Genomic DNA, 23,374 nt, shown 5'->3' with positions numbered 1-23,374 from the left:
CATCACCCACCTGCTGCTCTCTGCCCTCTCCAAAGCACATCCCCAGCCACCAAGCAACTTTTGCTGGTGGGTGCAAAGCACCCACTATTTTTTTTCCATGGGTGCTCCAGCCCCAGACCACCCATGGCATTGGCGCCTATGCTCTGAAGTGTTTCCCCAATCCTGATGCTTTATTTTGGTGAGAGGATAGGCAGATGCACCCTATTTCCCAAAGATCCCACAGGAATTGAGGATTGATCCTGAAGACCGTGCTGGTGGAATGGTGAAAGAAGTTAGTGGGCCCTAGCACAATGAGGGAACAAGTCCTGGGGAGTCACTGAAAGTGAGATGAGTGTGAAATGCAGGGCTGTACAAATGCCGTCGACCCAGATTCAGGAACCTTTCTGAAACCTTTGTTGGCTTATATGGACCTTTCAACCAGCCCTGCTTTCAATTTAGTTATCAATATTGCTGAAGGATAATGAACTTTCCAACAATGTGTACACAGTTCCTTAATCAGGCATGTTAAAAAATAATGTCTTTGGTTGCCTTAAAATACTTTTGCAGAAGGTGCATAGTTCAAACTACAGCAGACCCTCAGATTTCCGAACACTTCAAGAATGGAGGTTGTTCATAACTCTGAACAAAACATTATGGGTGTTCTTTCAAAAGTTTACAGATGAACATTGATTTTATACAGCTTTGAAACTTTACTATGCAGAAGAAAAAATGCTGCTTTTAACAGTCTTAATTTAAATGAAACAAGCATAGAAAGTTTCCTTATGTCAATTTTTTTAGCAGCTTACGTTTAACACAGTACTATACTACTTTTTTATTTTTTTGCTTTGCTGCTGCCTGTTTGCAACTTGTGGTGCCAAATGATGTGTATGTTGACCGGTCAGTTTGTAACTTGGGTGTTCATAACTCTGAGGTTCTATTGTATTGTCTAGTTCCTGGCCAAATTTTATATTATATATTTAAACTAGGACATTATTGCTCTACAGCTTGGAAACAGTCACTGAAATATGTAAAGTTTCACATTTTTTTGGCCATTCAGCCAGTCAACGAACAGGACAAATCAATTTTTTAAACAAAAAACAGAAAACTGCATCCAGGCTCATAAACTTGTATGCTAAGATTTAGGCAACGAATTTGAAACAACTGAGCTATTATACTGAAAATGTGAGGATCCAATGATGTTAAAGGGAAAGACCTGGCAGGTACTTAACTCTAGTACTGCTTACACAAAGCTATACTATAACTTGTTTTTAAGGCATAACCAAAAAGATTTATATTTTATGTGAAATGATGAACTCGGAACACTTTGCAACTCCTTGTGATGTCCCCACTTCCCCTTCTCCCCTACGAACATATAATTTCATTGTCACGCAGCATTTATGCATCTGCTAGTATTTTGAAGGTTTTTTCAGTGTGATGGAGTATACGCTGAGCCAGCAACAGTTAATGAGCTGCTGTGGGCCCATTCAGCCCTGTCCCGCTACACCTGCACTTACTGTCAGGTAATGAAGGGGCAGTTAAAAGGGGAGGATGACAGCTCAATAGCTGGCTGATCAGGGAGGAAAACAGACCTCCTCTCCTTTGCTCCTTGAAGAAAAGACTAGCCCAGAAACTGATGACTGCTGGAACCCTCTGGAAGAAGGTAGGCCTGCACCAGGACTATTGAGTGGGTTTTTTGTTTTGGAGGTTTTTTTGAGCAAAGCAAAGAAATAGTCCCCAAAACAGCTTTTTGGGCTGTCTAAGACCGCCTTGGGGGCCCAAGGACCTTTGGTGTATCTGTGCTGTCTGGGACAGGCCTGAGAGGCCTAACAAGCCTGTTGTATAGAACCCTTTCCCAAAGATGAGGTGTGGGAAACTGCCTCAATAAATGCAGTGGACTTTGCACCTTACTCAAATCTGCCCTGATGTTTGTCTTGGACCCTGTAAAGCATGGTCACATTTGGATAAAATCTGTGTCAGAAAATGCCTATTAAAACTGAAACTCTTTGTAAGAAAGAGACTATTGCAACACATTTCCCATTTTGAGGGGTTTTTTTAAGTTTTGAAATTGTCAAGATGTCCCTTTTGACATTTTCTAAACTAAAAAGTTCCATTTATTTAGGTCAAAACAACCTGTTTACAGTTTTAAACTAATTTTATGGTAAAATAAAATGTAAAAGGTTGACATCAAAATGAAATGTTTCATTTGGCACAATCAGAAATTTATTTTTTAGCTTTCCAGCTCACAAAATTTGAGATTTTGACTGTGTCCCAATTGAGGAGGAGGAAAATTAAAAAAAAAAAATAAATAAACCAATTTTTCTTATGGAAAGGAAGTCATTTCCCTCCCAGCTCTACTATCCTCACCCAGTTTTGCCATTATCTAGAGTTTCTTCCATAGGTTCTCCCATGTACAATATACCTTGTTTTTCCCTTTTTATAGCTACCCCAAATTGTTTTCTTATTATCTCTTCCACCAGAGCTGTCCTTCTCAGCAAATGTGAATACTGTATTATCCAAAGTGTAAACAAAGGCTGACAAACCAAGGTCCCAGTAGATAATCTTCTATATTACTACATGATTAGTCGTTCTCAGATTTATCAAATGCTGCATCAAAATAAGGTCATAAAATCCCTAATTTGACCCTGTCCCACCATCCTAAGTGAATCCCTGTTTACTGGCACAGGGAGATTAGATTACCCTTCATTCACCTCAAAAAAGCAACATCATGTGGTATATACTGAGCATATCCGAGAAGTCCTATGGATGACATGCCCTGGACAAAGACCTCTCATTTGCCTTTCCTTTCACTGATATTCATGCTACATGACATGTAGCAAACAACACTACAACTTTCTTTCATATTTCAGATCAGCAATTTCCATTTTCTTGCATGCATGGTGTTTTACACAAATATTTTTATTTAGTTTTTATACTAACACTTTTATTTCTAACAGCCAGCTTTGTTTATACTTTAATTACTTACATGAAAGATTATCCACATAATTATCAAAGCTGAAAAAGATACATATTCTGAAGGAGTGTAATCTCTTTATTAGTTTATGAACCCTAGGTCCCACAGGGAGAGTCACAAATTCATTGTCCCGCTAATTTCACATTTAAGTCTCTGCATTAGCTATAAATGTGTAAAACAGAAGTAGAGAGTTCCTACGCATCTGATGTCATGGGCATTATTTTCTTTCACCATATGTCCAAAGAAACGTGCACTCAACCAATTTGATCTTGATGCAATTGTTTCAGAAGGTAGGATATGAAGTGGGATTAAGAAATACACCGCTTCTCTTTCACCTTGGTCACAAGCATAAGGTTTTTGATCAACCCAATTCTGCACTTAAACCTTGATTTCTTCCCCCCCTCCCCCCCCATCAGATACTGAACTGTGCTTTCACACTGCCGTTCTTGTATACACTCTGGGCCAAATTCAGAGGCCCTTACTCTACTTTCATTCAGTTCTTACAAATTCCTCCTCAATGGGAGTAAGTGACCCAGGATTTGTTTACTTTTATTACCTTTGTCTAAGTAAAATTTATGGAAACTCCAGAAAGCACTGGAGGGTGGTATATAGTGTAGTGTGTTGGTGTTCCAGGCAGACCATTTACTAAAGCAGTGCTCTACAACTTCTCCATATATTTTAAAACAACATTTCTCCCTCCCTCACCCCCAACCAGGTCCAAGTTTTGCATAATTTTTACATCAGGCCAGAAAGAAGAGAGGTGGCCTAATATTGAAATGGATATGACATCCCATATACTGCCTCCCGTCCCTGTATGGCTCTGGAGCCCACTCCCATTCAGCCCCTGACTCAGTGCTGTCACCCCATTAGCTTCTGAGCCTGTGCCCCAGTCTGTCCCACCCCCAAAAGCCCTTCTGAACCCCAGTCTGTGACCCCTTCCAGCAGCCCCAGGAGCCCCACTCTTCCTCCAAACCTGGCTCCACAGGCAGGCTGCAGTTACTGCTAGTCAGCCAGCTGTTCTGCTACCACAGCACCTTTGGTTGTGCAAAAGGCAGAACTGCAGCAATTTTTTGGGCAGAATGTATTTTCTGCGGGGGGGGATTCTGCAGTAGACATGAATGCTGCACGTGCTCAGTGGGGTAGAATTCCCTGAGGAGTAAACTAAGTAATGGTAACAAAATGAAGTAGTATACACAAAGTTGCAAAGTGATACTTTAACACTCCTCAGTTGTCTGCCAGTTTTCCACTAAAGATGTACGCTGAACTGAAAAAGCTTGAATAAAATATATTGAAACAATTGTGATTTTTTTTGTTTTAAAGAAAAAATGGGGAAAGCAGATTCTCAGAAAAGCAAGGCAAAACTGCATCCAGCCACCAATCATAACCAGAATCTCCAAGTAATAAATGTTTTTGAAAGTGGTGTTTGGTATCAAAATCCAGTTACTTTCATGTTAGCCATTATTACACTGTCATTCATCTCTCAAACTGTATTAAATGTAAATAAAACTAAATATAAATTAATCAAGCAAGATATAAAACCTATAGACATGTTGCAGTACCTGTTCCAGCATATAGTATTTCAGTATTGTGACAGGGTCGGGCCAGATGGCTACAGGAGAGTAATCCTATTGGGATCCGGGAAATGGGTGGGCAAAGCCCTCCCCCACCCCGGCCTAAGGGGGGATCCACAGGACCTGGACACAAATAAATACGGGGGACAACTAATGAAATAACAGGGACAGGAGTGTGGTCAAAGGGTCAAATGAAGGGAACCGGACGGGGACACCGAGCAGAGAACCCCGGACAGCACCCACTGCTCCTCAAAGGCATCAAGGGAGTCAGTGGACACCGCCCAGAAGAACTCTGCCCGGATACGTGAACGGATCGAGGATCCGAAATAGGCCCCACAGTCACAGGAGATTCCATCAGCCAACCTCCTCACTCTGGTTTTATAGATGGCCATTTTAGCTAGGGCCAGGAGGAGGTTGACCAGGAGATCCCGTGACTTTGTGGGGCTGCAGATAGGGAGTGCATAAATAAGAAGGTGAGGGGAAAAGTGCAACCAAAAACATAATAAAATATTGGTGAGGAGCCGGAATAAGGGCTGCAGCCTGGCACACTCCAAATATATGTGTGCCAGGGTTTCCCTCACGCCGCAAAAGGGGCAGGTATCCGGGATAGGGGTGAACCGAGCCAAGTACACGCCCATGCTCATGGCTCCATGAAGGAGCCGCCAACTGATATCCCCAGTGGGCCTCGGGACCCAGGTGGAATATAGGCCAGCCCATCGGGGCTTCTCACCCTCCAAAGGTGGCAGGAGGTCCCACCATTTTGTATCGGGGCAGGACATGAGGGTGAGGGCGTGAAGGGTGTGGAGCACGAGCGTGTATAGATGTTTCCTTGGCGCCGTCTGGAAGCAGACCGGCTGCAGCTCATGCAGCTGGCTCACAGTGAAGGGGTGGGGGGTCAGTTTGGTCCACGGGGCAGAGGCCCAATGAAAAGGTCCGGCGGGCCTGAGGTGGAGGGTGGGCGGGGCGCGCCCTCATGTAGGACCCGGTTGAGGTAAACCCGAGTAGCGGGTGGCAAAGTGGCCTTCACCTCCTGAAGTATGTGCCGGGGAGTACGAGGTCTGAAAAGCCCCATGCGCTGAGCGAGCGCTAGGGAATCCAGCCACTCTCCCCGGTCATAGTCCAGGAGGTCTCCGACTCTTGTGACTTCTGCCAGGACCAACCTTTGGCGCACTGAGGACTCTGCCACCTGCACGCGAAGCCTGGGGTTGTGTAGCATGGGCTCCACGAGGAGGTCTGCCCCCTCGGTGGCCGCCACAGACCTGGTCATTGAAAGCAGTTTCCAGGTCTGGAGGAGGTCCTGGTAGAAGACCGGCAGCCCAGAGAGGTCTCGCGGAAGACCTCTCGGATGGAGATAAAGGAGCTGCCGGTCGTATCGGAGCCCTCGGAAGCGGCGCAGGAAGGCGTGCGCCAGTATGCTCCACACAGGACTACCTGCACCATAAAGGAGCCTCTGCAGGGCCTGGAGGCGGAAGACATGGACGTGAGTGTGCAGACACTTCAGGCCCTGCCCTCCCTCCTCCAGGGGTAGATGGAGAACCCCTGCAGGGACCCAGTGCAGTTCTGACCAAAAGAACTCCAGAATTGATGTCTGGAGGTTAGCCAGGAAACCCGGGGCCGGGACCAGGGTGTTGAGCTGGTACCAGAGCATGGACAGGACTGGTTGATTAAGCACCAGCGCTCTCCCTCAAAGGGAGCGACACCGGAGTAGTCCTGTCCATTTCTGAAGCTGCTCTATCACCCCACCCTCTAAATTGTGCCAGTTCTCCAGCAGAGAGGGATGCGTGGTAGAAAAGTAAATGCCGAGACAGAACAGCAGACCCACACTCTACTGGATGGCCTGAAGCGCGGGTGGGAGGGAGCTCGCCTGCCAGCCACCCCGACCACCAGGCCAGAGCTCTTGACCCAGTTGACCGGGAGGAGGAGGCTGCTGAATAGATGGCCTGGCAAGCCTCCACCCGTGGCAAGTCGCCTGGGTCCTGGACCACAAGGAGCACGTCGTTGGTGTACACTGACAGGACCAGCCGCAGCTCCGGCTCCCGCAGCACCAACCCCGACAACCTCCTGTGGAGGGGACAGAGGAAGGGCTCAATCGCTAGAGCATACAGCTGGCCCAAGAGGGGGCACCCCTGCCGTACTCCTCGCCCGAAGCTGACCAATTCGGTCAGGGTCCAGTTGAGCCTGACCAGACACTCTGCAGAGGCGTACAGCACCTGGAGAAAACCCACAAACTGGAGTCCGAAGCCAAATGCTTGCAGAGGGCTTTGGAGATACCCGTGGCTTGCAGAGGGCTTTGGAGATACTCCTGTTGAACGCCTTCTCCTGATCTAAGGACAGGAGGACGAACGACAGACCATCCCTACACCTGAGTTCCAAAAGGTCCCAGACCAGATATAGGTTGTCAAAGATGCTGCGGCCCAGGACGGTGTAGGTCTGGTCTGGGTGGACCACGTCCGCCAGCATGGACCCTAGCCACAGCGAGATTGCTTTTGCCACAACTTTGTAGTCCATGCTGAGGAGCGAGATGGGACACCAATTTCGTCAATCGCGGAGGTCCCCCTTCTTCGGCAATAAGGCGAGCAAGGCTCACCTGCACGAAAGAGGGAGGACCCCGCTCTGAAAAGACTCGGCCCAGACAGTGACTAGTTCTGGGCCAAGGACGTCCCAGAACACGCAGTAGAACTCCCCGGTCAGCCCATCCATGCTCTGAGATTTATTGGTGGGCATGCGACGGAGGGCTTCCGGGAACTCGGCCAGCGTGAGAGGCAGCTCTTGCTGGTCTCGGTCGCCCGTGCTGACCATAGGGAGCTCCTCCCAGAGCACTCTGCAAGCGTTAGGATCGGTCGGATCCGGGGAGAAAAGGCTTGCATAGAAGTGCAGGAGGGCGAGAGCCATCTCCACCGGATCCGTGAGGGGGTGCCGTCTTCTGCCACAAGGCAGGTGACGTGTTTCTTGGCCCCCTCCTCCTTTTCTCCAGGGCATAGAAGAAGCGGGAGCTGCAATCCATCTCCCGAAGGAGACTGATGCGGGATCGAACAAAGGCAGCCCGGGCCCAATGTTCCTCCAGGGCCCGAGCTCCTCCCGCTTCTCCTGGCGTGCTCCGCAGAGGGGCGGATCCTCAGGGCTGGCAGCCAGATGCTTCTCCAGCTCTAAGACCTCCCGTTCCAACTGCTCTATCGCCACATCCCTCCGTCGGCTGGTGCCCCGGGTGTAGTCACGGCAGAAGAGCCGGGCGCGCACCTTCCCCAGGTCCCACCACCGCCGCGCCCAGGGAAAAACACACCGCTGCCCTCGCCAGACCAGTCAGAACTCCCAGAAGGACGTCATGAAGCCCACATCCTCCAACAAGCTGTTATTAAAATGCCAATAGGCCGGCCCCAGCCTCTCCGCGCAGAGGGAGGCCGTCATGGTGGCTATATGATGGTCAGAAAATGGGGCCAGCCGGATGCTGGAGGACTCGTGAAAGGTGGAAATGTGATAAATAAATGTGGCCAACTGGGAGTGGTACAACCGATGGGCCTCCACCCAGACAAAGGTGAATGTGGAAATGTCATCCCGGTGATGGTCGCGCCAGACATCCACCAGGGAGTGGTGTTCGACTATCTACTGGAGGACGTCCGCTGTGGCCGGGCACTACTCGGTCCCCGAGTGGTCCCGCTCCTCGAGGGTGGTGTTAAAAGTCCCCACCCAGGACCAGGTACTCATGAGGTGCCAAGGAAGGCAGAGGCCTACTGATAAAATTTCAGCCGCTCCGGGCCCAATGTCGGGGCATAGATGTTAACGAGGTTGACCACGAGCCCCTTCATATGGACCTGGAGGGGCAGCAGGCGGCCCGGCACAGCCTCGGCGACCCCCAGCACCTCGGGCCGTAGGTCGGGAGAGAACAGGGTCGCCACTCCAGCTTTACGAACTGTGATATGGCTAAAGTACACCCTGTCCCCCCAATCCAGCAGCCAGCTGTCTTCGGAGGTCGGCTCCGTATGGGTCTCCTGCAGGAAAACCACAGAGTCCGTCCCCCCCACCGAAGGAAGGAGAGCACCTGGGACCTGCGGAGACCCATCCTACAGCCCCGGGTGTTCAATGGTGAGAGGTGCCATGAGGAGGGCTGTGGGGGGGATCCTCGCCGGCAGGGATGCTCTCGGCTCCCGACAGGCCACACAACAGTCCGTGACCTACCCCCTAGATGAGCAAGGAGTCATGGACGAGGCGGACCCACTGGTAGGCCGCAGCAGCCCGCTTCCTGGTCCTTTTACCCTCCCCCAGGAGGGCCCTCGCGGCCCGGAGGATTTGATGAAAGTCCCCCCATTGCTGGAGAGCAAGCTGTACCTTGTTGCGGGAGCCACGGATGTCTTCTAAAAACTCCCGCAACTCCTGTCGCAGCACATGGGGGGGTGGGGTTATGGTCTCCTGGTTATCCCCTGACGGGGCCCTTGGTACAGCCCCGTTGTCCACCAAGATGGGCAGACAGGGTGCGGACTCCGAACGGGGCGCCTGATGGGCTGGCGCCACTAGGCCCGCCTCAAACCCTGGGGCAATAGGGGGTGGCGGAGGGAGAATAGCAGCCCTTAGTGGGTCAGGACAGGTAAACACAAAGGCCACTCCCTGGGGGTCAGCTCCTGGAAAAGGGAAGAAGACAGCCCCACGGGCAGCAATAACATCGCAGGAGGTGGACGGGATAGGGACAAGGGCAGGGGTGAGATTCTGGGCTTCAAAAGCCAAGCAGCTGGATGGTGGCACCTCCCGATCAGGCTCAAGGGTTGAGGGGGTGGGGAGGAGGCTCTCAGTGATGCCGGGCGCAGGCTCTATGGTGGGTTTGGCAGCCATGGCGTCAGGAGGTGGACTATCTTCTGTAGGGCCCCTGCCCAGGAAGGAAGTCGATTGCTCCACACCAACAAGGGCTGCCCCTGGTGGCTTGGGTCTCGGCCACATGGCACTGGCTGTCACCTGAACAGGCTCGGTGGCCACCAGCGGGGTGCCTTCTGGGGCCGGGTTGATGGAGGAGTCCAGGGGCTCCTCGGAGGTGGGAGCGAGCATGGGAAAAGGGGGCCTGGAGTGAGGTCGCCCAGATTGAGGCCCGCTGGCATAGGGTCATCCTCCCCCTGGGTGACCGGGGTCACACCTAGGGCCTCGATCTCCTCGTATATGGAGGGGAGATCGCTTTCTGCCACCCCGGGGTTCTCCCCACTGACACCCGATGGTCGCCTCGGGGCTCACAGAGGCTTCAGATGGTACCAGGGCAGAAGGGGCTCCCCCGGGGGCCTCGGAGGGGAGGGACTCCCGTGGAGGGGAGATACTGCCTTCCAGTGCTGCCACCTCTTCCCCAGCCGGCATCGGTGGATGGAATACACCTGTGGGCAAAGCGGAAGGCTCGGCATTGGTGCTCCCCTTCCTGGTCTTCCGGGGGGCCTCCGCACTGGATGGGAGAAGCGGAGCTCGAGCCTTCCACTTGCCCCGCTTCCCCTGTACTAGGGCCCAGCCCTCCATGGCATCATCTGGGGGCTGGCTAGCTGGGGTCAGGTCAGGGGCGATGGCTCAGGGACTCGGGGGGGGGTTAACAGTGGGGCAGTGCGAGGGAGGGAAGATTCCCCCTGCGCTGGACCCTCTCCCATGCCCGGCGGTGTCCCTGCAGCACCCTCCTCCACAGGCCCCGCCAGATTGCAAGCAGCGGAGAGGGGCTCTCCCCTCGTCTGGGCATAGTGGGGAAGGTGCCCCTTGGGCCCAAGCGGGAGCAGTGGTGGGCTGGGTAGGAGGAGGGGTGGCTTCAAGGCTGCAGTTGGAGCAGTAGCAGCACCTGAGGGTGGGGGGTCCAGCACCTGGCCAGCAACCAAGTAGCCAAGAAGGGGAATGGTGTCTGGCCCAGGCAGGGGAGCAACTGGAGCAGCGGTAGCAGCAGGGAAAGCACAGGGCCTAGCAGCAGGAGCCCTTTCCCTCCAGGCCAGAGGGCTACAGAAGAGTGATCAAAGGGAGAGCTATTGGTCCCAAGTAAAGCAGGTCCCTTTTCCCTGGGTAAAGGAACAGTGAAGGTTCCAGAACAATCAGGAATTTTCTGGAGATAATTAAGACAGACAGGCTGATTAGAACACCTGCAGCCAATCAAGAAGCTGCTAGAATCCATTAAGGCAGACTAATCAGGGCACCTGGGTTTTAAAAAGGAGCTCATTTCAGTTTGTGGCGTGCATGTGAGGAGTTGGGAGCAGGAGTCATTAGGAGCTGAGGCTGAGAATGTGGACTGTTGGAGAACTGAGGTGTACAAGCATTATCAGACACCAGGAGGAAGGTCCTATGGTGAGGATAAAGAAGGTGTTGAGAGGAGGCCATGGGGAAGTCGCCCAGGGAGTTGTAGCTGTCGCACAGCTGTTTCAGGAGGCACTCGACACAGCTGCCTGCCACAGGTCCCTGGGCTAGAACCCAGAGTAGAGGGCGGGCCCGGGTTCACCCCAAATCCTCTCAACTCCTGGTCAGACACAGGAAAAGTCAACCTGGACTGTGGGTTCAGAAAAACGGCCAAGCTAAGGGCTCCCGTGAAGCTCCAAGGCGAGCAAATCTGCCAATAAGCACAAGACCCACCAAGGCAGAGGAGGAATGGTGTCAGAGGTGAGATTTGTTGTACACAGCACGGTGGAAGAAGGAGGGTGTTTGGGGGGGAAAAAAAAAAGGGTCTATTTTTATTTTTTTCACCACAATGGAGGAGGTACTGCAGGCACTGATACAAGCCACATCTGCCCAGCAGGAGGCTACCCGTGTCCAGGCAGCCACCCAACAGGAGGCAGTGCGGCTGCAGCAAGAGACTAATCGCCAGCTGATGGACCAGGCTATGTTGCGGGAACTGATAAACCAGGTAAAGGCCCTTACAGAGCTGAATCACGGCCATGATGGGACGCAGATCATGCAGGCCAGCAACTGGCTGCAGAAAATGACGCAGGAGGATGATGTAGAGGCATACCTCCTGGCCTTTGAGAGGACAGCCCTGCTGAAGGCTTGGCCCCGAGAACAGTGGTCTGGCATCCTCACTCCATTCCTGTGTGGGGAGGCCCAGAAGGCCTACTATGATTTGCCTGAAGAGGCTGCAGCAGACTACCCCCAGCTGAAAGCAGAGATCCTGGCCAGATCTAGGGGTAACGACCGCAGTGCGGGCCCAGTGATATCATGAGTGGAGGTATCAGGAAAACAAAACCCCACGCTCCCAATTATATGACATCATCCATCTTGCACGAAAGTGGTTACGAACTGAGTCCCGGAGTCTGGAGGAGATACTAGAGGTTCTTGTCATCAACCGGTACATGAGAGGACTACCGCCAGACCTTTGCGCCTGGGTAAGCCAGAACGAACCTGCCACCTACAACGAGGTTGTGGTGCTGGTAGAAAGGTGAAGGACGGCGAGGGAGCTGACCCGACCAGTTAAGGAAGAAGCACCCTGAGTTAAACTAGCAGCACCAAGCCCTAGAGCTCGGGTGACTGGGCCACCAGGAGAGCCCAGGTGGAAAAAGAGAGGGACTGAAGGCCCACCAGTAGCCACAAAGAGTCGGAGCACTGAGGGGGAAGAGGATCATGATGTTAGACTGCCCAAACCAAGAGACCGGGGAATGCCTAGGGCTCCACACAGATGTTACGCCTGTGGGGAGTGGGGACCCATAACTGCACAGTGTCCCAATGCCGAGGAGCCTATGCAGTGTAACCTGGGGAACTGGGCAGACCCATGCTCCCTAATCCACCTTGTGGGGGTCTCACTAACCCCACATATGTACACCAGACCCATGAAGCTAAATGAGGTAGAGACCACAGCACTGGTTGATTCAGGGAGTGCTATCACGCTTCTCTCGGGGAAGCTCGTGAAGCATAGTCAGCTGCTGTGGGCTAAGCGTACGAGGATAACATGCGTCAGTGGGACAGCTGGTTATTACCCCACCATCCCAGTAAAAATCGAGATTCAGGGGAACACTACTGAGGTAGCAGCAGGTCTAGTCACTAAACTCCCATACCTGGTTCTCATAGGGAAGGACTTCCCAGGCTTTGGAGACTTACTCCCAATAGGGGAATTGGAAAAAGGGGGAAGCCCTGAAAGTAGTGAGGCATCCACAGTAGACTGTCAACCCCAAACCTTCTCTGAACGATCCCCAAATTTGTTCTCCACTCCCAGACAGCGTAGAAAGACGAAAAGGAAAAGAAGGGCAGCTAAGGCCTTGGAAACCTGAATATTGGCCCAAAGCCAGAGGGTTGCTCTCGTAGGTAGGTGGACACGAGCAGCTGAAAAGGAGGCCACCCAGGAGGGAGAAGCACCCGAGTCTGACCCACACCCGAACACCTCTGAATCAGTAGAGGCAACAGAGAATGGTCCCCTAGACCTTGGGCAGATTAGCCCGGGAGAGGAAATTTTTGGACGGGACCAGGCTGAAGACCCAAGGTATGACAACATTAGGAAAGAGGTGACCGAAATAGATGGGGTCCCCGTGGAAGGGAAAACCCAGGGACCAGGACCTTACTTCATAATGAAGAAGAATCTCTTATACCAGGTTGTACCAGCACAGGGGTGGAAGATACAGCAGATCCTAGTACCTCAAAACCACCAGAATGCTGTATTAAGTCTGGCCCATAGTCCTCTTTTTGGGGGGAATTTAGGGTCCTGCAATGACTCTTCTGGCCCAGAGTACATGAAGAAGTGTGGAGATACTGTGCATCCTGCCTGGAGTGTCAGCTGCACAGTCCCCGTCCCCACTTGAGGGCACCTTTAGTACCCCTTCCCATCATAGAGGTCCCCTTCGAGCAAATAGCCATGGACCTAGCAGGACCCCTGGAGAAGACAGCCCGGGGCCACCAATATATACTTGTCATTCTGGATTATGCTACTCGCTACCCAGAAGCCATCTCCCTGCTGAACACTGCCTCTAAAACGATAGCTAAAGAGTTGGCGGGGATCTTTGCCCGAGTGGGGCTACCAAAGGAGATATTAACAGACCAAGGTACCCCATTTATGTCAAAGCTAATGAAGGACCTCTGTACGCTGCTCCATATACATACCCTGAGAACTTCAGTCTATCATCCGCAGACCGATGGGCTGGTAGAAAGGTTTAACCGAACCCTCAAGGCAATGATATGAAAAGTGGCAAGTCGGGATGGGAAGGATTGGGACACCCTACTACCCTACCTTATGTTTGCAATCCAGGCGGTACCTCAGGCCTCAACTGGGTTTTCCCCCTTTGAATTATTATATGGACGCCACCCCCGTGGCATACTAGATATTGCAAAAGAAATCTGGGAAGAGGAACCCAGTGAAGGGAGAAATATAATTGACCATGTGTTGCAGATGCAAGAACGGATAGCCCGGGTCACCCCTATTGTACGGGAACATTTGGAAAAGGCGCAGGAGGCCCAGCGAACCCATTACAATCGCCAGGCAAAAGTCTGACAGTTCCAGCCAGGGGATCGGGTGATGGTGTTGGTACCCACGGCAGAAAGCAAGCTTTTGGCCCAATGGCAGGGGCCCTATGATGTGGTTGAGCCAGTGGGGGAAGTAACCTACAAGGTGCGGCAGCCAGGACACCGGAAACAAGAACAAATTTATCACAGTAACCTCTTAAAGCCTTGGCACCAACGAGAGGCGTGTGTAGTGGCCCAAGAGACCCCGATCCAGGGAAATAACATGCAGGAGCAGATCAGGATATCCACTGATCTGACACCAAACCAGAAGAAGGAGGTAACTGAGATGATCAACCGATACCAGGACATGTTTTCAACCAAACCAGGCCAGACCACCGAAACATATCACCACATTATCACAGACCCTGGGGCAAAGGTAACTTTAAGGCCCTATCTTTTTCCAGCAGCAAAAAGGGAGGAGATCAAGGCAGAGGTAAAAAGGATGTTGGAACTGGGAGTCATCGAAGAGTCCTTGAAAGACTGGTGATGTAGAGGTGCTGACACCCAGCTACCACAAGACAAATTCCCTCCTGCCAAAGGCAGGAGAAGGCGGGTAACATGGGGACTCTTGGTCCTGGGAACCCTGAGAAACTGTCTTACTGATATGGGTATACTCACTCCACAAAGGGCTACTCATGTAAGGGTGACATGATCAGGCCCAAATCATCAACTGGTGTTAAATTGGAGTAACAATTGTACAATGCTAATTTACTCCAGCTGAAGATCTAGCCAGTAGACTGTACCATACTTTCAGGAACTTCTATCTTAAAACATTGCATAAATGTCTGGATTAGTAATTAAATATTTTAAATATTAGCAAAAGCAGAATGGTATGTTTCTTCCCATTCATCATTTTTAAGTGAATGAAAATAGAAATCCAGTGTGACTGAGGAAAACCCCTACTACAAGTCCTGAATCTATGACCACCCAGTAATGAAAGCAAGTGGAAAAAAAAATACCCCGGTGCAGGTTGTTTGCAGATTTAAATTATATTCAGCACTTTTACTCATGGTAGTTTCAGCTTTCTGGTTCCATATTTCTATTTTTAGTTGGGTGGCTTTAATCAAGCAAATTGAATTTATATTATTTTAATAAACCATGTTAGTTTAAACTGGCGCCATAATGAGTGAGACAGTTTTAAGTGTGTGTGTGCGCATGCATGAGTGCACGCGTGCACACACACACGCGCGAGATGCATGCACACACTGACTTAAGGGGCCCCCTGAACGGATGCTTGAGGATCTGGGCAGGGTGTGGATTTTTTTAATTGGAGAATTAGGGCCTTGTAGGAGTTGGATTTGGGGGGGGGGGGGGAAATAGCTCAGTTTTCATGGACGGCCTTTTTCTGTCCAGAAAGACTAATTTGCTACTGCTGTTTCTGGCTCCTAGTGTCCTGCACCTCCAACTACAGTTCCGATGTAATGAATGGTATTAGCTGAATTGGACAAGTTGTGGGTTTCCTGATCCTTGCACTTGACCCTGATGGAGTTAGAGCAGCAAGGGAATCTATTGTAATTTCATCTGACAGCATAAGACAGAGTTTATACCAGCAGGGGTTCAGGTGTCTTAAAGCTTGACCCTCCCATGCAGTCCCTTCCCACCCTCAGCACGTTCCAAGTGCACCCACCTCCTCCTATTTACATTAGAGGTTGTGGGGGTGCAGTGGTATAGGAAGTGGCTATGCCATCTCTACCAGGTTTGAAGTGTTAGAGATTCCCCTCACACAAGGGGCAGTTTTCCAGTTCTTTGCAGCTTAATAGTAGGTGTGTCCCAATCTAAGACCATCCTTGAAGAGCAGTCCCCTAATGCATCCAGCCCCTGTCACTGGACACACTCTGTAATTACCAGGTTTGCTACTCTAACATAAATACACCTGCTTCTTTGATTGAGCTGAGTATCCACTCCAACGTAACAACAGAACTCTAATCTATTTTATAGTGAAAACTAAATTATGAAAGTGAACCAGGGTAATAAAAACAGGTTACACATAGAAGTAGACTATGCTTTCTAGAGACTATAACTTAATAGGCTACAATCCTTGTCTAACATAGTCTTACCTCACGTAAGCCTTTCCTGCAACGTTTCAGCCCAGCTCGGTTGAGATCCTGTTTACATGGATGTACCTGCACTGCCCAGTTACCCCACTCAAGTACAGGGTAAGAGAGGGGTCTGGGGCATTGGTTCTTACAAGCTAAAGCTCTCTTCCTCCTCACCCCCAAAAGTCAGGTCAACTTCCTGGGATTCAGACTGTGTGTGCTCTCCCCAGCTGAGTTCACATTTTCCCCCCACCCGTTATCAACCTGTTTTTCCTGTTGACTTTATATGCAAATGGCAAGGAGGACAAGGAGTAATGGTCTCAAGTTGCAGTGGGGGAGGTTTAGGTTGGATATTAGGAAAAACTTTTTCACTAGGAGGGTGGTGAAACACTGGAATGCGTTACCTAGGGAGGTGGTAGAATCTCCTTCCTTAGAAGTTTTTAAGGTCAGGCTTGACAAAGCCCTGGCTGGGATGATTTAATTGGGGATTGGACTAGATGACCTCCTGAGGTCCCTTCCAACCCTGATATTCTAGGATTCTATGGCACTTGGAGCATTGTAAAGCCAACACAAAGCATTTCCAAGCAGAGACCCAGGCAGATAGGTGATTCCATCACCTTGTCTGGCAAAGGCTGCTTGCCAACCCTGCCTGGGATACAGATTCTAAACATATTTCCAATACATACTTACATCTTAATATCCCCCATACATACATCACACAACCAGCAGGAGGATCAGTTTGATCTAAGCTTCCATTAGACACTTTGCAGGACTCTTTCTGGGTAAATACTATGAAAGCAGTGTGCGAGTAGTTGCTGTTACAGAAGAGTGACCCCCTTGCCAGTTGGCGCTAAGGCATTCTTAGGGTCACAGGATTCTTAGGAATTGCAGGATCAGGCACTATTATAGTGTTACTGCTTTATATATGACATGGGGCCAGATTCTGACACCTTTACTCATACTGAGCATCACAGCTTGAATGCTAACCAATGTGCATAGGGGTATCCAAATCTTACCCTTCATGTTTTTAAACAAAAAGAATTACACAACAAAAGAAGCCTTTCAAATTGCTATAAACATAGTTTGAGAGGAATTTTGACACTACACCATGTAAGTAGTCCCAGTGACGCTAATGGAGCTACTTGTGGAGTGAGATACTATTCCGTGCAAGTGAATACCACAATCTGTTCCCATGTTTCTGCTAAGTGAACCATTTTTACTGAGGTTTTTAAATTGTGTTGAAGAGTCAGGAAGGGCAGGTCTACACTACGGGGCTAAGTTGATCTACGTTCCGCAGCTCCGGCTACATGAATAACCTAGCTGAAGTTGACATACCTTAGGTCGACCTATTGCAGTGTCTACGCTGCATTGGGTCGACTGGAGAAACTCTCCTGTCCACTTACCTTGTGCTTCTCGTTCTGGTGGAGTACCGGAGTTGACAAGAGAGCAATCAGTGGTCTATTTAGCGGGTCTTCACTAGACTCACTAAAATCAACCTCCCGGTGGATCGATCACCACATGTCAATCCCCCGGTAAGTGGAGACAAGCGCAAAGGAAAAGGAGGCCTTCAAAAACTCCCAATAGTCTATATATATATATATACACACACACACACACACACACACACAGAGTAGACAAATGCGATTTTCAAAGGGGGAGGAGGGTCAAAGAATTTACTGATGAAATTATTGGTGCAACGTGTCATACACATTTGAAAAGACAGCTTGAAATATTGCCACTGAATTCTCAAATGAAGCCCACCAGATCATGCAGGGATATAAAAAGATTGCGCTTACACAGAATTTACCAACTCAGGGTAACATTGTGCTTTTATGGGTCTCAAATAACTATGCAATTACTCCTTAATTAGTACACGGTAATTATCATGTAATCACAGAACAAGTACATGCCTACCAAGTTACACAGAAGTTACACTTGAAGCAACCATGTAACTTTAAATATAGTCATGTTTTATGTAACTTTTAGATCTTTTGGTACAATAATTTGCAAGAAATGCATAATCAAATTATTATTAAATGAAAGGTAATTACTAATGGACACTTGTTCTAATTTGTGCATGGATATTTGCATGTGTCCAGTTCTGCATACACCAACTTCTTTCCCCAAATGGAACTACATGGTCTCCACATGCAAATATACAAACATAAATTAGGAATTAAAGGTGTGCATTGGAGTATGCATTTGCACAAGGGTATGCACAAGGCGTGCTCTCACGTTCAATCTGGTCCTTAACCTTCAGTATCTTACTATGTTTTTATGCATGTGGTTATATAGGCCTTGCAAATTAATTGTTAGATTTATAGACTGAAAATAAAGCACTACTGGTGAAAATTGTCACAACTTTGTTTCCCTCAAAGCTGTTTTGGCTGGGAAAAAGAAACTGGCATTTTTGACCACCTCTCAAATCTAATTCTCTGCTGAAACACATGAAGTGAGTCCCACACCCTTCTGAACTCAGTGGGAATTTTGCCATTGATTTCACCCAAGGGTTGGCCAGATTTCTCCCCCTGTGTTTTTGTTCCCTCCATTCTACCAACAGTTTGAAACCTCTTTGGGACAGCAATTGTGTGTGTGAGCGCACAAAGGATCTCTGATCATGTCTGGAAACACTTATGCCCCTTTCTGGGGAAGTCTCTCTGTCTCAAGGGGTAGGAGAACTGATGGAAATATCTCTGAAAGCACCATTGGCTGCTGCTGGCTCCCAAAGTGACATCTCCTTGTGGCCAAGGAGCACAAAACGGTTTGGTTGGTCATAAAGGGAATGCAGTGGCAGTTCTCAAAGAACAAGAGACTATTATTTAACTGCAAGTCTTCTACACTCAGCTGGATCTATGCCAGAGGTTTGTAACCATGAGATCCTTCTCATCGTAATTGTTAGGGCCATGAGCCTGGACAAGGCATCCAATTAACCAGGGCTGACTGCAATGATGTCTTGGCCATAAACGGCCCTCTGCAACAAAAGACTAACTCCTCCCTGAAGGATTCTGGTAGCTGAGCCACAAATCTGGACCGAGCGTCCCAGTTCAGTCATGTTATACAGTAGCACTTTCTGGTTGGCAATACACATCTGCAAGGAAGAAAAGTCTTGTCAGCCTCTTCCTATCACATCCAGCCTTTTTGCCTCTTTCTTTAGGTGCAGATTTATATCTTCCCTGCTGCTCTCTTGTTTGCCTCTGTTACAACCAGGGAATTAGGAGATGGATGTGAGAAGAAACATCTGAAACCCTTGATGAGCCCATAGTACCTCATCAGCATATTTTTCTATGGGTATTAACATAGATGGGGTATTTCATAGGGATTTAGAAGGCTCTAATATTGCTTCATTTATAGGGAGAGCAACTCTCCCAGGAGCTAAGGTCTGGAGGATATCTATTAATTTGAATATTTTGGACAAACTCTGCCTGAATACCCAACACTGAAACCATCTGTCTTAGACAGTCCTGACAGTATTTGAAGTCACACAGCAGTGGAGATGCTTAATTGGGCAATGCAGTGTCCTCTGGCAACAAGGATGACAATGGATGCAGCTTGTCTTGTGATGGTGCTATCAGAGGGGCTAAGGTTTCAGGTTGCCCCAACACAAAAGGAGCTCCCATCTCTCTGTGGCTACAGGATTGGTGGCTCTGGCAGGGGAACTATCCCAGGTATCTTACCCAGGAGTGGACAGATGACCAGGACGTAACCAAATGACAGACTTCCCATTTCACTGAGACCACTGTGGATAGGGATATAGCACTGATGAGCAGTAGGATCAAGCCAGTAGCCCTTGTCTCTGGTGTGGGAATGGTACTGATTCTGTGACTAAGACTCCCACTGCGTTTCAATGACCTTCAACACCAGAAACCTGAGAGGGAAGGGGAAGGAGCTGCCTCGGAAACTGATCACGAAGACTTTTCAGTGGGGTCATGGGGCTGGGGGAAGCTATTCCTGATGGGGGCCCCATGCACCTCACCTCAGCCATAATCCAACACTTCGATCCAATTGGTACTGAAGGAACAGCTGTTGGCCCTGAGAATAATAGTACTGGCATCTCACTCGCAGTTAGCCCCAGGGCAGGCACTAGTATCAAAACAAGAGTTGGTACCAGGTCCATAAGATGCACACTGCATTGTAAGCAGCATCAGTACTGAAGACCTTATCTGCATTAGCAATCCTCTCTGTGATGAGCAGAAAGTCTACTGCACCTTGGGTAAGCTGTGGCACGGGCAATGGTACTTCTCTTGCCCATCCAGGGATCGCTGAGAACATAGAGGCTAATGCCACTACAGTCGAATGTTTCTCAATCAGTGGCAAGTCAGGAGCAGAGAGGCACAGCAAATCCACTGCTACTTGATATGGTCAGCACTGTGTTTCCACACTGACATCTGTACCAGACTCAACGGATGCCCCTGAGGTAGTAATGGCATCAACAGTACAGTGTCCACCTGGTCCCTCATCAACACCAGAGAGTGGGTTGACAGCCCAGTTCTATCTCACGTACCTGAAGACTCACTGTGCTGGTCACTACTTCCCCTGGAAGGAGAAGAATCTATCCGAGCTCTGGAACAGCCCCAGTTTATTCTGTGGGATCCCTTCCTCAGGGGACCTGAAGGAGAACGATCCCTCTTCCTCTTGGGCAAGGAAACCAAGCCCTGTTGACGCATCCCAGACCATACCAGGACTCTTTTTAATACTCTACATTGGTCCCTGGTGCTGAAGCAGGATCATGGCTTGCTTGAGAAGATGCTGCTTTAACTTCAAGTCTCTAGACACCTGTGTCCTTCCTCCACCCCCCCAAAAAAACCACTTACAGATGGAGTACCTTCCTCAATGTGTCCCTCCCTGAGGCACAAACACTGATTGTGGAGGCTGCTATTGGGGATAGCTACCCCACATGAAGGAAAGCGCTTAACACCTGGTGAGGGCATCCCACTGGGGGCAGGGGATGAGGAGAAAGCCATCACTAAAAGAAAGGATACTGACTGACTAATGTACAGAAAAATCAGAGAAATTGTGAAACAAGCTGAGGTAAAACTACACTGAGCACTCTGCGGGTGGTAAGGAGGAAACGAGGGGTCAGAGCAGCACTGACCCTGGCCCCACCCATTTGTCTTTCCACCAAAGGAGGATCTGTCTCCCTACATGAGTGACTATTTCCAATGAAGAATTCCTGCTGTTGCTACAGTCTTGCCATATACCTCGCTTTGTAATACCAAGTTGTATTCATTACATGCTACATATAAACAAAGGGTAAGATGAGATCAAATCACCCAACTGCCAAGTTCTGAAGGGACTGTTTCACTTGACGGACACAACAAACTAGCCATTCAAACCAAATAAAAACCATTGATGGAGAGGTTCCTGCTCTTACACACTATGAGCTTTAGGTTACATCTCCTCCTGTGCCTCCTTAACAGAGCAGAGTTTTCAAACCAGCTTTATTCCAGAAGACAAGCTGAAATAGGAGATCAGAAACTAGATGCCAAGTTAGCTAAAGACCTGAACCATGTGTAGCTAGAAAGCTTGTCTCTTTCACCAACTGAAGCTGGTGCAATAAATGATTACCTCACCCACCTTCTCTCGCAAAACACCTGAAGGCCGTTCAGAAGAGTAAATAAATGATCCAGGGGTGTGAGAAATACACACACACACACACACACTCAGAACCAGTACTATGGAGAACTTGAAGTCTGCAATATTTTATAGATCACTGTTTGAAGGACAGATTTGCCTTTACATACAGCCCTGAGGAGGAGGAGCAGAAGCCTGGGAGTTACGAAGTCTCAAACATGCTACCTCTGAGGGAAAAGTAAGTTACTGCCCTTGAAGAGACAATGCTTGCTTTGCCCTTGCGACTGGCCAGTCTTGCCTGCTGCCCACACTTCTCTGCCATTTCCCAGCCCACTTGCTCACAAGAGCGGTACCTCAAAAACAGGGACTAACCTCCAGACCCAAGATCTGGTCTGTCTTGTCTGAGCAAGGGAAGGAATGGAGGAGGGCCTTACCACTCTCACTCCCCTACTCAGCCCTCCAAGACAAGTGCACAATCCAGCCCTAAAAGTTTCTACATCATCATCATAGTTCATCGAAGTGGCCCTTAATTCAAAGTGACATTAAGGTTACAAAAGTACCACACACTTGTACTAATCATGTGTGTCTGCAGGAACGTACATTCCAGTACTCTATTAGGGCTTGGGTACTTACATGGTTTCAGACTTCCAGGAACAGATAAGATTTGTCTGCATTTGTTGGTGTTTGAAACTTTTTTTTTTTAAATATATAGAGAGGAATAGTTCCATTCTGAATTGTGAATGGAACAGCCATTAAGAATCCTGTTGAGAGACAGTTTCCATCAGTACAGGGACTTGCATGTGGCAGATACTATATCCTCGGAGAATCAAACAAATTTAAGTCACTTTGTATAATAGATTGGAGGACTAAAACCTTAAGTACAGCATGAGGAAGTAGCTACATTAGAAATGTTGTCTGGTTAGACTTCACCCAAAGGACAAGTTGAATCCCCTCTATAAACTGGAAAATGAATATAAGGAATTGGACAATACTGATGTCTAGCTATGACATTTCTAACTGTTTAAAATTACTAAATTTACCTCCATAACTTTTATTGTACAATGTACAGTATTCCATACTGGCAAATAAAAATGAGAAATATAAAGAGACTATATATGAATGTAAAAAAAAATTGCCAATTCTAAGCTCCACTAAGATATGTTACAGGAAAAATATTGTATCTAGCTCATCCAATGAGTACTGATGTACTGTCACGTACAGTCTGGTCTGAAATGTTTCAACACAAGATTTTTGTTGGGAGGAGTTTGGTCTAAGAACTCCACACCATAACCACACTATGTATCCTGCACCATTCTTACTAAAATTTACCATAATCAATAGTGCAAGGACTACCATTATATTTCAAAGACTTCTCTATTAGAACACAGCCATTTCTTGGATTGCCAGCAGAAAAAAACAAACCCGAGTTTCTGGCCTTTTTAAATAAGCTATTGAAATTGCAAATATATTTGTAGAGTGGGGACTTTTTTAGAAGCTGTCCATTGAGTCTCCTGCTTATAGGAGTTCATGGCTAGAGGAAGGAAATTAAGAGCAGGATAGGAAAAAAACACCCTAAAATTTAAATTTACACTTCATACTTCTAATTATTCCTGCACACACCAACCTTTTGTAATAAGGGTGAAATGTGATTGTGATAGGTGATTAGAGCTATTAAATTTGTGCATGGCATGTGAAAACTTAAAACTGAAATTTGATGTTACCTTCATTATGCGCTAGGAATGCAAGTACAGAAAAGCATCAGCTTGAGTAGGTTTTGTAAAATATCCGGTGCAATAGCAAAATGCTGAGTCAGGCACTAAAAGTGTGAGTAGGCA

The sequence above is a fragment of the Lepidochelys kempii genome, chromosome 2, assembly GCF_965140265.1.
Source record: "Lepidochelys kempii isolate rLepKem1 chromosome 2, rLepKem1.hap2, whole genome shotgun sequence".
NCBI lineage: Eukaryota > Metazoa > Chordata > Testudines > Cheloniidae > Lepidochelys > Lepidochelys kempii.
This window is presented reverse-complemented; position numbering follows the sequence as displayed.